Consider the following 16544-nt stretch of genomic DNA (forward strand, 5'->3'; position numbering starts at 1 on the left):
CTGGTTACGCAGTGTGTGTTGTGTGGTGGGGGGGGCAGAGCAGAGTTATAGGTGACTTTGTGAACTGCTGACAGGTCACTGCGTTGCTAAGGTAATGACACTCACTCCTGGTGAAGCTAAAAAGAGCAGTAGAACGAAAGGAGTCCCTTCTCTCTACATTCCCATTATTATGCTTTGGAAGAGAAGGAGAAATTAGTCACTCAGCAACTGTGTGGAAAAGCATCTTCAGAGTACCTGCAACCCTAGGAAAACCAGTACTTTCCTCGGTTTTGCTTTTCCTAGATGAGTCAGCAAACCATCCACAAGCTTTTTTTTTTTTAACTTTCTTCCTAAAAACGTAACTGCACAATGTATCTAACACACAATTCTAACACAGATTGTCCTTTTCCTCCGTCTTACTCCCCAAGGTCAGCTGCTCTTGCTGCCTTGTATTTGAGGTTAAAAATATACCAGCCTGAAAGAGTATATAATGACAAGAAAAATAAACACATAATTGTGACTGATTATTTGAGGTGGAACAATACACTTTTGAAGATTGTGGGCTTTGGAGTCAAACTTCATCTTTAAATCTCAGCTCTACTGCTTATTTACCCTGGGCAAGTTGCTTGATTTCTCAAAGCTTCAAATATCCTGCAACTCAGGCTAGTAGCCTGTAAATCATTTAGAGCGTGGTGAGAGCTCAGAAAATGTTAGCTGGTATGGTTTTGAGTGATATAAAAACCGGACAGTAGAAAATATTTATTTGCGTATTTAAGATTTTTCTGGGAACTGTGCCAGTTTCCAAAGATACAAGGATATGTCTATTTACCCATGAAAGATTTTTGTAGAGTGTCCTGTGTGTGAGATATTGGTGATCTAGGCACTTGGGATACATGAGAGAATGAAATTGACAAATATCTGTTTTGCGGAGAGTACAGAGACTCCAAACACCAGTCATGGTACATAAGAAAATTATATAGGAAGTAAGAAAGTCTTAAGTATTGCAAAAGAAGGTAAAGAAGAGTGGGTGTAGGTGGCAGCTGTAAGACTCTAAACATGATCTTTGCTTTCACCAAGGTCTTAGGCTAGTAGAGAGTTGGACAAGACTGACTCGAATTGCACTGGGATCATAGTGAGGGTGTAATGCGCCTGCCTGGGAAAGGTGGAGGCACCTGGTGAATAGATGGGAAGCACTGTGGGAATGGAGGGCAGGAAGGGAATGGCAAGCAGAATGAAGAGCATGCACAGAGTCATGATAGCGATACCTGTGGCAAGCAGCCAGGGTGGTGGGAGGACAGAACTGACATGCAACAGTTGTCGGGTGACAGGGACTTCTTGGGTGAGATTAAAAGTCGAGTGAGCCCTTAAGGCAACAAAACAAGGAGTTATTGAAGAGTTTGAGCTGGGAAATAATATAATCCGATTCAGTTCTAGAAGACATGTGGTAGCCTGAGGAATCTACGTATTAGTAGCGAGATATTTTAGGAGCTAATGTAGTAATCCAGATGAACTACATCAAGAGTGGAAAGGCCCACAGAGAAGCAATGGTTTCAGGAGATCTTTAGAGAATAAACTTGACAGTATTAGTCATCAATTGAATACAGAGACTATCGGGACAGAGAAATTAGGATGCTAGCCAGACACTTGGCTTTGATGAACAAATGGCCAATAAATTAGAATATGTGCTCCCCAGAACAAACATTTTACGAGTAAGGTGGGAAGGTAGGAAGGTAATGAATCTTTAAAGTACCACATCGGAGTCAATTCCACTGCTTAGAAGGAAGTATAAGGGCTTAAAATTTTCATAAATCAGTTGCAAATACATAATTTCACTAGCAACACCCCAAAACAGGGAGCGAGGGCATTGGATGGGGCACATTAAAAGCACTGCATTGAAATGTGTTAATATCAAGCCTACATCTCAGAAAGACAGCAGGAGCCCATGAATCACCAGCACTTAAATCAACACTCCCTAAAGCATGATGTATTCAGTATTTATGTGAGGAATGAGAGAGTAGCTCTACCTGAGAGCCTCCAGAGCTCAGTGACAAGTGGGATGGGTTAGTTATGGCTCTGTGACCAGGACTCTACCAATACCAATGCCTTCATTGGGGTCACCAAGAACTTCCAGTGAGGATTACTGCTGTCACAACTTCTCATTGCTGATTCTTAACTTCCAGCAAATCTTGGGGTTTTAACAGTCTCTCAGATCACTAGTTGTTTCTTTACACATTAAGAAATCAAGACCCAGCAAGGTTGCAGGAGTCATTCAAGGTCATTCAAGGATGGTTTTGTGGCATAGACAGGACAAAATTTCAGACGGGTTAAAGGGCTTTGAGTTGCAAGTGAAAAAGATCCTGTTTCAAGTGGGCATAAACAAACACATTTATCATCTCACTTAAGAAAAAAATCCAGAAGTAGGGCTGGGTCTTGTGTGAAGCTATCAGCAATCCTCCTTCCTTTTTCTACCTCTTTCTTGGTCACCCCTCCTCCACAAGTCACCTTTATTCTCAGGCCAGCTTCCCTCATAGTCACAAGTCCATTGCCAGCAGGAAGAGGAGCACATTTTTTTCTTATTGCTATCCATCAGGGGAGAAAAAATATTTACTCCAATCAGGAGAAAAGGTCAGTTCCTTCAGTCTGTTGGTTTAACATATATTTCTCGGTACCTCTAGACCAGTGATGGCGAACATACAGCAGGTGTGCTGCAGTAGGCATGCAGAGCCCTCTCTGTGTCACATGAGTCAAGTTGCCCCAGCCAAGGAATGACAAATTATCAGCATGCATACAATAGCAAAGATCACATTAATTGTGCAAAAGCGTGCTAAATGCAAAGTTGACCTTTCAAAAAAAAGCTGTTTGTATCATCAAAAGCTCCATTATTGTGTTTTACTGTTAAGACAGAAGATGTAATTGTTCGAGTTTTTTTTTTTAACTAAAACCTCAGTATTCAGGTGAAATACTGCACTTTGTGACAAATAAGTGGCTTTGGGGTTGCAGTTTGGGTTCTCCGCCTCTAAAAATGTTCACCATCACTGTTCTAGACAAACAAGTGTAGACCATAGGCTGGCACACCTGGGTTACTTGCCAGGTGAATTGCTCAGCTATACCCTGACAAGAAGGAATGGGATTACTGCCCTTGTCTATCTAATTAGGAAATACTCCCGGGGCCAGCTTTCACTGAAAAATGGAGACAATGAAGGAGAAAGGAGCTTCTTTTTTAGAATTTTATTTTTAATTATTCATGTATTTATGGTACATACTGAGATTTTGGATACAGGTACACATTGTGGAATAATCAATATACATTGTGGAATAATCAAATCAGCCTAATATGCTCAGTGATCACCTCAAATATTTATCATTTCCATTTTGGTGAGGAAATTTTAAATCTTTTCTTACAACCTGTTTTCAAGAGAGAAAAGCTACTGAAGCAAATCAGGTTTGCTACTGATTCTATTTGACAGGTAGTTAGCACTGTCCAGTATAATTTTGGGGAATAAAGGAAATATTCTATACCTTCCCAGTTCAATACACCAACTTCTTGGAGATTTTCTTTCTTTCTTTCTTTCTTTCTTTCTTTCTTTCTTTCTTTCTTTCTTTCTTTCATTTTTTTTTGAGACAGGATCTTGCTATGTAGTTTAGGCTAGCTTTGAACTCATTATGTTGCCTAGTCTGGCCTCCAAATTGCGGGGATCCTCCTGCCTCAGCCTCTAAGTGCTGGGATTACAAACATGTGCCACCATGCCCAACGCAAATATTTTAAAAATTAAATTAAATTAATTAAAATTTAAATAGCTTTAGGACTTAGAAAGGTGGAGGGGAATAAGAGTGACAGGAGATAAACCAAGTATTCACCTTACTGCATTTACTTTAGCCCAGTTCTCTAGCATAGATTCCATCACTACTGGTGTCTCTCACAATTATTTCGCTCTTTATACTATTTTCACATTCACTACATCACCATATCATAACATCCAATGTGAAACTCAGTAACTGATGATGTGATCAGAGCAAGAGGAGAACGACAACTCTTTAAGAAAATCAAGGCATAAGAATTGGATCAAGTTGTGAATTCAGAAACTTCCTGCATGCTAAAAGCAGATATAAAATTATTTTTTCAGCAACACAGATTCCCCCTAATATAAAAGGTCATCTGTAATCAAAAAATGATGGAGAGTCATAATGCTTAAATCCCTGAAGAAATTATGTATCAATAACGTCTATTAAACTCAGGGGGAAAATGTGAATGATTATTGAACAAACAGCATTTTAAAGGAAATTGCATGGAGATGGATAAAAGAAATCTTTCACAAAATAAATAAATACAAGTGTATAATTAAAGATGATTGCTGTGCTATCAAGTGACTTTCTGTGCTTATATTTAATCAAAGTTCGGAAGAAAAAAGGACCCTGTTCATATGGGAACAAGAACAAGGCTAGTGGATATGATGGCTGTATTTTGTAATCTACCTGAAACAGCTCTGTGTTTGTACTTGTTACTGTGACATAGTTATCCACAATCCTCTCTTTCATTCTCAAAAATATCCTGGTTTGGACAGTAAAGCCTATGATCACTTTACTAATTGAATGGGAAGAGCTCGGGTAGCTTCCTCTGTGAGGGAATGAAGGATGTAGCTTCATTTTCAGCAGAGACCTTGGGCACCTAGCAGCTTTCAGGGACAGTTTGTTGGTGTGGCTGGAAGCCATCTTATTCTGTGGCAAACAGCAGCATATTCAGCAATGCCAAGGAATCCCTCCGTGTGTCACCATGCTACATAAAGCCCTAAATTCTGAGCTGCTCTCAAAAGCAGTAATGGTGGGTGAGGCAAGGATTAGAGATCAGTGGACAATGCTACTCAGACTTTTGTGACCTTGCTTGAATTCTGATCTCTTTGACCCTAATTCCTCAGATGTATATCACAATGACCACACTTAAAAGGCCAAGTCATTAAAATGTTGCCTCGTTTGTATTAACAAAGAGCATAAACAACAGGGGAAGAATTGGGGTGTCTGTTTTACATTATGCAATGGTGAAAATATACCAATATTAAAGAAATGTAATGCAAAAGAAATATAAGGGCTTTATATTTAAATATAGCCATATTAATATGGTTACACCAATTATCTCTATCAATAATTATCCTATCTTGGTTTTCCAGTCTTTAAAAAATGTGACCATTTCTAATTAAGTTTTAGAATGCATGTAACATATCCAGAAGAATGTATTTCTATTACTATGGTAAACATTGGTCTAGTATGCTCTTGTTTACCTGGTAATCAGTAGAAGAGAATTTTTAGGTAGAAATAGAACCATTGTGCTTTTCTGCAGGCTCAGGAAAACATGTAACTGGCTAAGAAATGAAATCATCATTATTCCAGTATGTACGGAACATGGATGCATCACCAACATGATGAAAAATTTGTTTTCTCTTTTTCATCCATCCACGCTCAAGTACGTCTTGGCTTCAATGGCTCTCCTTGGCTTTTTTCTTTTCTTTTCTTTTCTTTTTAATTTTCTCACCTAAGCTGGGCTGGAACTTGTGATCCTCCTGCTGCCTTCCTAAGTGCTGGGATTACAGGAATGTGCCACCATGCCCAGCCCTCCTTGGTTTACTGTGCTGCTCTGCTTTTCTCTAAAGATGAAGAGGATGGCCCAGAGAGCCTGCAGCTCCGAGGGTAAAAGTCAAGGCAGCAGTGGTAAAGGCTGCTTATTAGGATAGGAAGTAACTTTGGTGATGAGCTTCTCACAACTCTGCCAAAGCTTCCCTCTGAAGGAGAATTTGAATGATGGCAGACTGGTGTCCTGTTACCCAGTGCAGAAATCCTTCCTGAAATGTTGCTGGTAATGGGAAGTTTTTTGGCTCAATTAGTCCATTGAAATATTGGCTAACTCCAAATTTTACTTTAAAAAGAGTCTTCTTTATGTTACTCTCAGTAGTTATCTAACTTCCTATAGGCTGCTTATTTGGCCTTAGCGCTGCCATTTGGACCAACATTGGGAATGTCTCAAATCTCTTCCTATGGAAGATTTAAAGTCAATTTTGTCAGGAAATTACATTTGGCCATTTTCCATCTCTTTCCTCAAATGGTCCCTTCTTGTGGCTTTGACCAGTGGTTTAACATTTCCACCATGCTGCCTCTCCCCCTCTTCTACTTTGTGACTGTTTCTAGGATTTGTGAATTAGAATTACAGATCTGACTCTTGCTGAGTCCAATAGAACCATGGTCTCACCTTATGTCTAATATATTTCAATCAGTCTTGTATAAAACCACGTATTTCTTTTTCTCTCAGTAGCTATCAAGAGTCTGTTAACTATATCCTAGACACTATTCAAGCAGTTTAAATGGCTGTCACTAAATAATTAGAAGTGCCAAGTTTTCCCTGTGAAAACTACACTGATGACTCCTCAAATGACAAAAACTAATACAATATAACAGCAAAAACTTAGAATCAACTTTTAAAATTCTGTATAAATTAGTGTAGAAATGAATATGTTCAATGTGATTTTGAGGTTCTGCATAGGTTTTTCTGACATGACACAACTCTATTGCAATTCATTTTGAAAAGAGTACCGTACAAATGTCAGTGATTGGTTATTCATTTGATCATTTGTTTTCACTCCATCTGCTCTGTAGTCATTTAGAAGAAGAGGTATGCGAAAACCACAATCTATTGTTCTGAAGTTTCCAGCTTCCTGGCTTTCTTCTCTGCAAAAGTCAGAGGCCAGAAAAGCCATATTGAGTAAAAAAAAAATCATCTAATTTTCTAGGAGATAAAAAAAGAGCAATTGAGGAAGGATGTGCATTTTCTCAGAGACAGATGATTTCCAAGAGAGGAAGACCAAGTTGAGTGTGTGAGTGACATAAGCTGCATGAAATTTGGCTGTCTGAATCAAGTCCATATTTGTTGACAGGCCTGCTCCAAGGAAAGGGCCAGAGCAATTATAAGATGGAACCTCTGAAAGACATTCCGGAACAGACATTCAGAATGCAGGGGGCATCTGGGTGCTTTAAACATTCTGTGATGTGACTGACTGTGTATCAGGAATGAGTTTGTGACTAAAGATATTTTGAATAATTGCCAAGTTGATGGAATTGTTTGAGAGCCAGGAATTAGCATTCCTTAAATTGTAGGATTCAGGGCTTGAGTCACTGAGATCAGGAGGTTGCTCCTTTTCCTTTCTCCAATCTGAAAGATGTCTTTTTAAAAAATTAAATGCAATAGAGAAGAATGTAGAAGAAACTTACTTAATCATGCTGTCATGGTATGATCACTATAAAGGTTAATTGATTTGAAATCTAACAGCCAAGATTCCCATGAGAAAAAAAATGAGCTACATATAGGATCTGGCTCCAATTAATAAATTAATATTTATGAATCTTCCTGCTTTTTTTTTTTTTTTGGTACTGGGGATGGAACTCAGGACCTTGCACATATAAGGCAGGCAGTGCAACCTCTGAGCTAAATCCCTGGCCCCATCCTACATGTTTTTGGCCAGTAGTAAATTGGACATTTGAATGAAAATCCAAACAAAAGACATAATCTGTAAACTCAAGTAGCATAAACTCTAGGTAATGACCCAAGATGAACACATTTGGACCAGTGACCAGATGGATAGAATGGAACTCCACTAAATATTTAAATGTTAAATTGTAGAGTATAAACGTGATATGGGCTGAATTTTTATTTTTTAATATTGACAATTCTAAAATAAATATAAAAGCATGGTGAAGCTGGAAGTCTACAGGAGTCTGCCTTTGGGGAGTTTTATGGTATGACATTGAAGAGTCATAGATAGTCTCTAGAATCCCAGCAAGGGAATCCATCTCAATTAAGTACAACAAGGACTCCCCTTGATCAGAAGATCAAAGTTTTGCAATAAATCATTTAAGAAGGTTGACATGGGAAACTGTGTGATTTCAGCACTACAGAAGCAATGGTGGCATCAAGAAAGCCACCAAAGGTCAGGATAAGTAGGCCAATGCATGTCATGAATGTCCTTAGGAGAGGAAAAGAAAGAAGAACTGAAAACCATGTGTGATGGTACATGATGGTAAGCACAGCACTCTGGGAAGCTGAGGCAGGAAGATTGCAAATTTGAGCCCAGCCTGGGCAATTTAAGGAGACCTTGTCTCAAAATAAAAACAAAACAAAACAAAAAAATAACAAAGAAGACTGAGGATGTAGCTCAGTGTGAAGGCTCTGGGTTCAACTCTATCTATGGGGTGGGGGTGGGGGAAGAAATGGTGAAGGAAACTGAATGATAGGATCTGATGATTACTGACTGGTAATGGGATAGTTGGTCAGTAAGTCAAGGGAAACTTAGTGTGTAGGACTGAGGACCACAGCTTCTGTTAACAAGAAATTAAAAGGCAGGGAGGGAGATGACTGCGGTGTCATGAGTTTAAGGAAATCCAAGTTAATAGATACAATAAGTCACTGGCTGTGTGGAATTACAGTTTGAGTAATGATTCAGACAGGTCCAAGTTCTCATTCCTGCTAACAGCTATAGACAGAAAAAAATAGACCTCTTCCCTTGGAGTTGAAGTCACTTTTTACTTAAAGTCCCTTCCATGCCTATGTTATAACTCACATACACAAACGTGTACACACATTTTTCTCTGAATTTTTTTCCTGAAGTTTCTAGCTTTTCTTCTGAAATTGAGTTTTAAAAAATATATTCAAATTCAAATGAACAGAGAAGACAAAGAAGAGTACCCTCGGCATAGTGATTGACTTTAACACAGATGTGAAAGTTGCAAAATCAGGAGGACCAATTAGAAAAGAGTAAAAGCCAGGCTAGAAATCCGCCCCAGGGGTTTACTGCTGCTTGTCAAGTCTTCCCTGACCATTTGAGTCCAGGAAGAGAGCTCACTGCTCCAAGCCTGACAGTTGAAATGTCACTTACAACTTATTTCCTATTTGCATAAACATTTGAGTTTCCATTTTTAGATTACAAGGTTTTAGTAGATGAGAGTAAGCCTGTCGCGTCAGTGTGTCCCTTGCATGCTCAATAAAATACTTCTTGATTTTTTAATGGTCTGGTTTTCTTATTTTTTATGATGTGAGGTGACATTCAAAAATGTAAATAGGAACTAAGTCTCCTTTCTTCACGTAGCTATTAGCATGTGATGGCCAGATTGGGGTGTGTAGTAGACATTTGTCATCTTTCTAGAGCTCTATCTTACTTTTGCCAGAGTCCCTGTTTCATGAAGCTGAGCTCAGCTTCCAATGTGGAAGCCTCAAAGACTGCGCATCCTCTATCATCCCCATCCTGCAGTCTGGATGTGGGTATACATGAGACATTTCTGTAGTGTGTGGATCTGAAGTGACAGATGCAATGAGACAGCAGCAATGCATAAAATATTTTGATGGCAGCAACCAGTTGCAATTTCCAGGAGCGGAAGTGGTCTGGGCTCAGCTGTCCAGACTGGAGACATTTCCAGCAGAAGTGTTTCATGTTTAGAAGAAGCCGCAATAGGAGACCTAGACTGGCCCGGGGTCTGGCTGGCTCCCATCACAGGGCCTAGCTGTCTTCTCTTAGTGTCCAATTTTGTGATCCATTTTTCTGTTTTTCCATTGGTTAATATTTTTCCACCAAAGTTTTCTCTGAAATTATCAAGAACCAGTTTCTCCATAGAGTTAAGGGGGAGTTGGGGATTGTTCATCTATATTTACCTTCTATAGTATTTTAAATAGCTGAATTAGTGATTTTGGGAGGAGCTCATGCTGGCCACATTTTTGACCTGGAGCAGCTTCCCTCCAACAGGACATAAATCACTCCTGTTATCATGTCCCTCTGAGGACAGAGCTCGCTGCCACAGCTCTGTGTATCAACAACAAGCTTAATACCAAGCTGGTCATGACACCCTAGGCTTGGTCAGGGCACATTCACCTGAATCTTCCTCACCAGGATAGCCACAATGGAACACCCATTCGCTGACTTGTAAATGATGACTGTGTGCGAGAAGGGAGGAAGACTTTCCTCTGCCCTCAAGAAACATCTGTTTATTCCCTTGTTTGTTCATTCTTTTAATAAATATTTATTGGAAACTTGCCTAGTAGGTGAAAGGATACATTCCTGGACCACATAAGCATGTGGTCTGGCCACATGCTTAAAGGAAATCAAGTGTGTACTATACAGTATGGTCACTGATATGATGTTGCTATGAACCAAGTGAAGTTCAAAGGGAAGTAGCACCTAAGTTTACCAGGGAGGGAATCAATGTTTCAACATAAGGGCCTGCTTCTTAGTCTTGCATGATGGGCAGGAACTGGCAGAACATTTCAGACAGAGGAAAAGGTATGTACAAAGACCCAGAGCCATGAACCAAACACATATTGTCAGAATGCAGAGCCTCTAGGGAGGGGAAGTAGGAGACCAGAATTTGGCTCTTATAAAATAGACAATGGAGACCCACAGAAGAATTTAGTAGTCAACCTCAACTCCATCTTTACTGAAATATTTCATCTTTTTTTCCTTGCAAAAGAGCTGAAGTATTAGATTCTATATTATATGCAATATGTTGAACACTGCCTAGCCCCTAAGGAGCATACCATATATATATATATATATATTTTTTTTTTTTTTTTGGTACCGGGATTGAACTTGGGTCCTTGCACTTGTGCAGCAGGTGGCGAAACCACTGACCTAAATTCCTGGCATGGAGCATACCATATTAAAAGGTCTGTTACTATTTATAATAAGGGCACACAGGTTACTGATGTGTTCTAGGTTTTTCTTGTAAGGAATTCTCCTTTTTAGAAAGGTAGAGGCTTTGTGCTTCTTCCCAGTGTGGTTTCTGGGTTGCTAATATGCTTGATGGTATCTGTCTTGCAGGAATTCCCTTGGCTTCCACTTCATGGGGAAGTGAACGAGAATATTGGCTTTCTGGGTTGTTGCTGGCTGGCAGAGGCTGAGAACTTTCTTTTCGTATTTTCTGTGGATGGGTAAAGAGCTATGTGGTTGGGGTGGATGAGTGGGAAAAAGGAGATGCAAAATTCAGCAGAGGCAGGGGAAGATACACAGTCATTTGCTAAAGATAGGGGTATTGTGCAAGTGAACAAAGTTTATTTTTAAAGGGCATCTCTTTATGACAATACAGGAAACATTCTCTAAAGTTTAGTTGGAAAATGTGAAATAGCTAAATTTACTTACAAAGCCATTACCTCTTCCAATATGTTTGGTAAGACTGTCTGGGCAGTGGTAGTAATAAATGTAGAGAGGTGAGGAAGTGAAGGGGGAAAGATAGGATGATGCAAGGAGCAGGAGACAAGGTTTGAGTTTGCTGGATGATTAACATGTCTAAGACTTCCTTGAATCACTCACTGTAAGTCACCATTGCTAACTCCTTCAATCTTACTTTAAAAATATCTTAGATGACAGTGACAATTATCCCTGAGCATGACCAGATTTCAGAGAGCATGGAGTTTCAAAAAAACTTATTTCTACTTATGAAAATACAAACAACAAAGCTTTCAAAAATACAAAAGCTCTGCATACATAAATACATATTTACACAAATATATATGCATTTATTCAATCTCTGTACCAAAAATGTAAGAGCATATTCTAAGATATCACATTCAAAATCATAAAGGGAGGAAAGAAGGGAAGACCATGAAATATTGAGAACTCTTAGCAGCTTTTCAAGGCTAAAGCACAGGGTGCAGTTCAGAGAGTGGTATGTAGTGGCAGTGTATTATGAAGTCTGGTGCTCCACAGAAGAAAGACCCTGGGTCCTCCAGAGGGGATTTAAGCAGTATAGTCACATAATCAGGCCTCTCACTGACAGAATTAAGCATGGATAGATGAAGTTGATCAAGGAGGTATTGAGAACATTGACAAGGTTTTTGCAAGAGTTAGTAATGGAGAACTCACCCTTAAGCAAGGCAGCAACAGTGGAGCAGATTGAAATGTGATGACCAAATACTGTGTAGGTCAGGTGGGGAGAATAAGGGTGGAGGTGGCTGAGGAAGTAAGAGGTTTACAGGATGCTCCTCAGGAGAACTAGGCCAACTATTCCCCCAGTCCTTAACATGTGAAGCATCTAGGGAAGTATAGATTTTGGTGGTGGGGGGCAGTTACTTTCTTTATGGGCAAAAACTTTTAAGTATTCTGTGTCTCTTAAGTATCATACATTTGGAGAGCAGGCATATCTAGACAACAGATGAAATCTTGCATATCGAGTTAAGTCACCAAGAGGGAATCTATGAAGATTTAAGTCCAAAGACAATTTTATGAGGTGCTATGTTTTAGGACCACTAAAGAAAAAAGAGTTTATGCAAGACCCTAAAAGGAGAAGTCACAAGCGGTAGGAGTGGAACTGGAGGAGGGAACAAGATTTCCTGGACACAAAATGGGAAATCTTCTCATGAATGAAAGGAACGAAAGGGGATGTTTTTGTAGTCTAGTAAGATGAAGAAAATCCTCAGGCAGGACGGAAGTTCTTTAGTAAAATTACTCTGGTAAGGATAGAAATGAATGAGGGTTGGAGACTTGTATTGGGGGAATAAAAGGGAGATAGCAAGGGAACACTATTTTTCCAAGGAACAGAATGAATGCCTTTGGAAACGGTGAACATGAGCTTTGCACACTTGTGAGAAACCCACCTATGTTTATCAGCTGAGGGAAAGAACTGATGGAGAACTGGATAGATAGAAGACATAGGAGAGGGAGATGGGTTAGCATCATTAATAGGTTGCAGTAGTAGAGAAAATTGGAAGGCTCAGGATAGGTATAGGGAGCAAGAATATTTCCTTCTCGGAGACTGTAAGGAAAGTGCCAAGTACAAATATAGATTTCCTTATAATTTGTGACGGTCACAATGCTGAGGGCATACAGGTCTGAGAAGAATGTTGGATTGCTGAAAACAGTGTGGCATCTTTGGGAAAAGTGACATTGGCATGGAAAGGGAAGCTGGCCTTGAAGAGGCATTGCTGAGAAGGACTGCAGGACCAGTTGAGGCTGGGAGCCCTGAAGCTGTAATGACATTTGTCTGGGGAGAACTATGAATTCCTTTGACATTTTGCTTCTTCACTATGACAACAGTGAAGGGAGAAATCTGAACTATTACAGGTTGGGTGAGAATCCCTCTGTATCCACGATCTCTGAAGTTGGAACACCTGGACTGTTAGTTAAACAACCATTGTGAGCTTTGCTTCTTCATGTGTATGGAACATAGGTTGAAATACCTAGAAACATTAGGTAGATGTGCATACACTAGAACTCGACATTGATGTCATGCTTAGAATGCCTTTACCCCAAATTAGCACTTTTTTTACAAAACAGAAAAATCAGGTTCCTAAGTCAAACCACAAAATAACTTTAGCAGAAGGATCTTGCTTTTCCATTTGATTGCACTTGTTAAAGTAAACAGATCACTTTAAGGATGAGTTAGAGAGATAGTTAAGGGGGTGGCCAACTGGTGTCTCAGCTATCCTGAGGGACAGGAGTCTGGACAACTGATGACTCACACTTGGTTTGGTAAGTCGGCAACCCCAGGAGTCTGGCTATAAAGTCTCAGGGCAGGGATGTGTCTCTGTATGTGTGCATGAACATGCATGTAAAACAGCCAACAAGTAAGTTTCTCTGAGACTTATCCCTTTCATCGGCTTAAGGGATTCTGCAAGAACCAATTAAGCCCTGCGTGTTTTTCGCCAGAGATGAAAATCTTGCAAGTGATACCTTCTAGACTTCTTTAAGAAAAAAATTTCCAGAGCTAAGTTTCCATTTACTGAATTTTATTCATATCAGACTTTTCTGTTGCAGTAAATGTTCTCTATCCTGTGTATGGGCTATTATGAACCAAACAGAAAAAAGAAAACATGTCTTTAGTTGACAGCACGGCCCAAGCAAGCTTGGAAAAGGCACAGAAATGAGGGAGTTCTTGCTCATTGGTGTCCCCCTAAAATGTGGGGCTAATTCTACAGCCTATGGTGGATACTTTTCTCCCTTGAGGACAATCTCCCATAGAATTTTGATAATATGGTATGTAATTAGGTTTCTTGAGGTTGTATGAAAATTTTTACAGCTATCTTGCTTGTTCCCAAGTGACCCAAATTCTCATTTGCCTCTTTTGTGACCTACCTTAAAATATGACAGCAAAATATCACTCCAGAGCATTTCAGTTTGAAAGGTGAGAAAACTCTTTGTAAAGACTCAGATTTGCAATCATAGATTTAAGAGTATGAGGGGAAGTTTGAGATCTACTAGTCTAGTGTTTTTGTATCTTCAGGCAGGACTCAAGGTTAAGTCATGACTGAAATACCAAACCAAGGCTCCATGGAAGAGAAGATAAACATAATCACTTCTCTATCTTTTGACTAAGGTCAAGTGTAAAAGATAAACATAGTTGTATATAAATAAATATTATATAAATAAATTAATATATAAATAAATAATTAAATAACTAATATATAAATAAATAATATAAATGGCATAAAATAAACCATAAATATAATCAAAATATAAACTATAAACTCTAAAAAAGATTTTCAATACAAAGGGCAGGTAAATTTATTCCTACAATATGTGAGGAACTTTTAGAAACAGCTCAAAAGTGGTAAAAAGCTATGAATAAACTCTCTACAAATAGCAAATCCAAAAGCCAGTAAATGTCAAAAAACTATCAACTTCATTGCAGATAATAAAAATGTAAAGTAATAGTAAAATGTAGAACAAACCAAACTGGCAAACATAAGAAAGAATGAGAACCAACTGGCTGGGACGTGGAGAAATTGCATCACTTTGGAAATGTGTATTAAAATTAAAAGTACATACATTCTTTGACCCAATAATCTCAGAACTAGAAAACTAGTCCACAAAGACTAACACTGATATTAAGAATATTAGCAAAAAGATCTTAATTGTAGCCCTATAAGTAGTGTCAAAAAACTGTAGAGTGAAGGCTAAAAATAGGAAAATAAATAAATAATATTGGGACTTCGTACTACAGGACATTTTCAAGACATTAAATGAAATGAATGAGATCAATATCAGTTGATTTGGCAGCTTTCCATACATTAAGTGGGAAAAAAAAGCAAGATGTTGGAAAGTGTGCATAATATATTCTGAAAAAATGACGAAATTACTATTTACACATGTGCATATAATATATATACTTTTGTATGTAATTACATTAACATGGTGAAAGATTAATAAAATAGTATATATCACGTTGATAGTACTGATTACATTCAATCAGAATGAGGAGAAATAAGTAAATAAAGCCCACAAATCTTACTTTCAATGATAGTAAAATCACTTCCGCAGTATAATTCAGTTTACGTCAAGGTGTTTATATGTGAAATATTCATGTAGCAATGTATGAAACAGTGACCACTGAATGTTTATTGTTGGTGAGGTTTCAGCTTTTAATTTCCTTATATTTTTCATATTTCCAATGTTTTATTTTTACAACTATCAGAGCCAATGATTCATCTTGCAGACAGCCCTCAAGGGCATCCCCGAGAGAGGCTATCCTACCTTTCCTGCTTGTATGCTTTCAAAGGTGGGATGCTCACTACCAATCAAGGAAGTTCTTTTCTTTTGGGTCAGCTTCCATTGATGGAACTGGTTTTTCTTCCTGATAATGAACGGAGATCTGTTTCTCATGGCTTCTGAAATGATACAGTAGCCTTCAGTTATTTGAGGCCAGCTATCATTGGCAGCCCATTTTGTCCTCTTCTTTTTTTTTTTTTGGTACTGGGGATTGAACTTGGGTCTTTGCACTTGTGTGGCAGGTGGCAGAACCACTGAGCTAAATCCCCAGCCCTGTCCTCTTCTTATAACAACTTTCTTTAGAACAAGGAAACTTGAGGATCTGAAGGACAAATCATGTGTAGAGGTCACTAATGAGGGTCAAAGTATTGTTTATCATCTGAATGGAAGCATATTTAGGAATGAAAGGGGCTCTGGTTGGATGCAACCCTGGATCACCAGGCAAACTAAAATGTCTGGCCACACCCTCACAAGTCAAATTTGCTCTATACAAAGTATACAGGTGGAAAACTGCTTGTGTGTTTAGCATGTCTCTGCTACAACGAGCTGCATGGCATATCAACAAAAACCATCACACTAAAGAACACAGCAATCAAAGATTGAGAAATTGGCCAATCTTTGAATATTAAGTAAATTAAGTTGCAAGAAATTGCCCTACTTGGTGGCTCTTTAACTGGTTATTAGTCTCTAGGACACAACCACTTTAAAGAATATTTCCATTATTACCATCTTTTTATGTTTGTATGCATAACTTTCTATTTAAAGGTCATGGGGAATTTTTCCATCTTCATTTTAATGACATATGAGCACTAGCCACAACCTCAAAACTGCAACACAGGGTACATTGTCAGTGATAATAAGTACAGAGCAGAGAACTGTGGGAAGTTAACCACATGTTTATGGGCCTTTAAGCTTTATGAGTATATTGGCAGCTCTGGAGGACCTTTGTGAGACCATGGAACACAAAGTAAGAACTATTTATGAAAAGTCTCCACTGAAGTGTGGGCTTTGTACCATAGTCAGGCACTGCGATACACCCACATACACCCCCCACCTCAA

Source organism: Heterocephalus glaber, unplaced genomic scaffold (assembly GCF_053883595.1).
Source record: "Heterocephalus glaber isolate CG9 unplaced genomic scaffold, H.glaber_assembly_v1.0 deba00001610, whole genome shotgun sequence".
In the NCBI taxonomy this organism is placed as follows: domain Eukaryota; kingdom Metazoa; phylum Chordata; class Mammalia; order Rodentia; family Bathyergidae; genus Heterocephalus; species Heterocephalus glaber.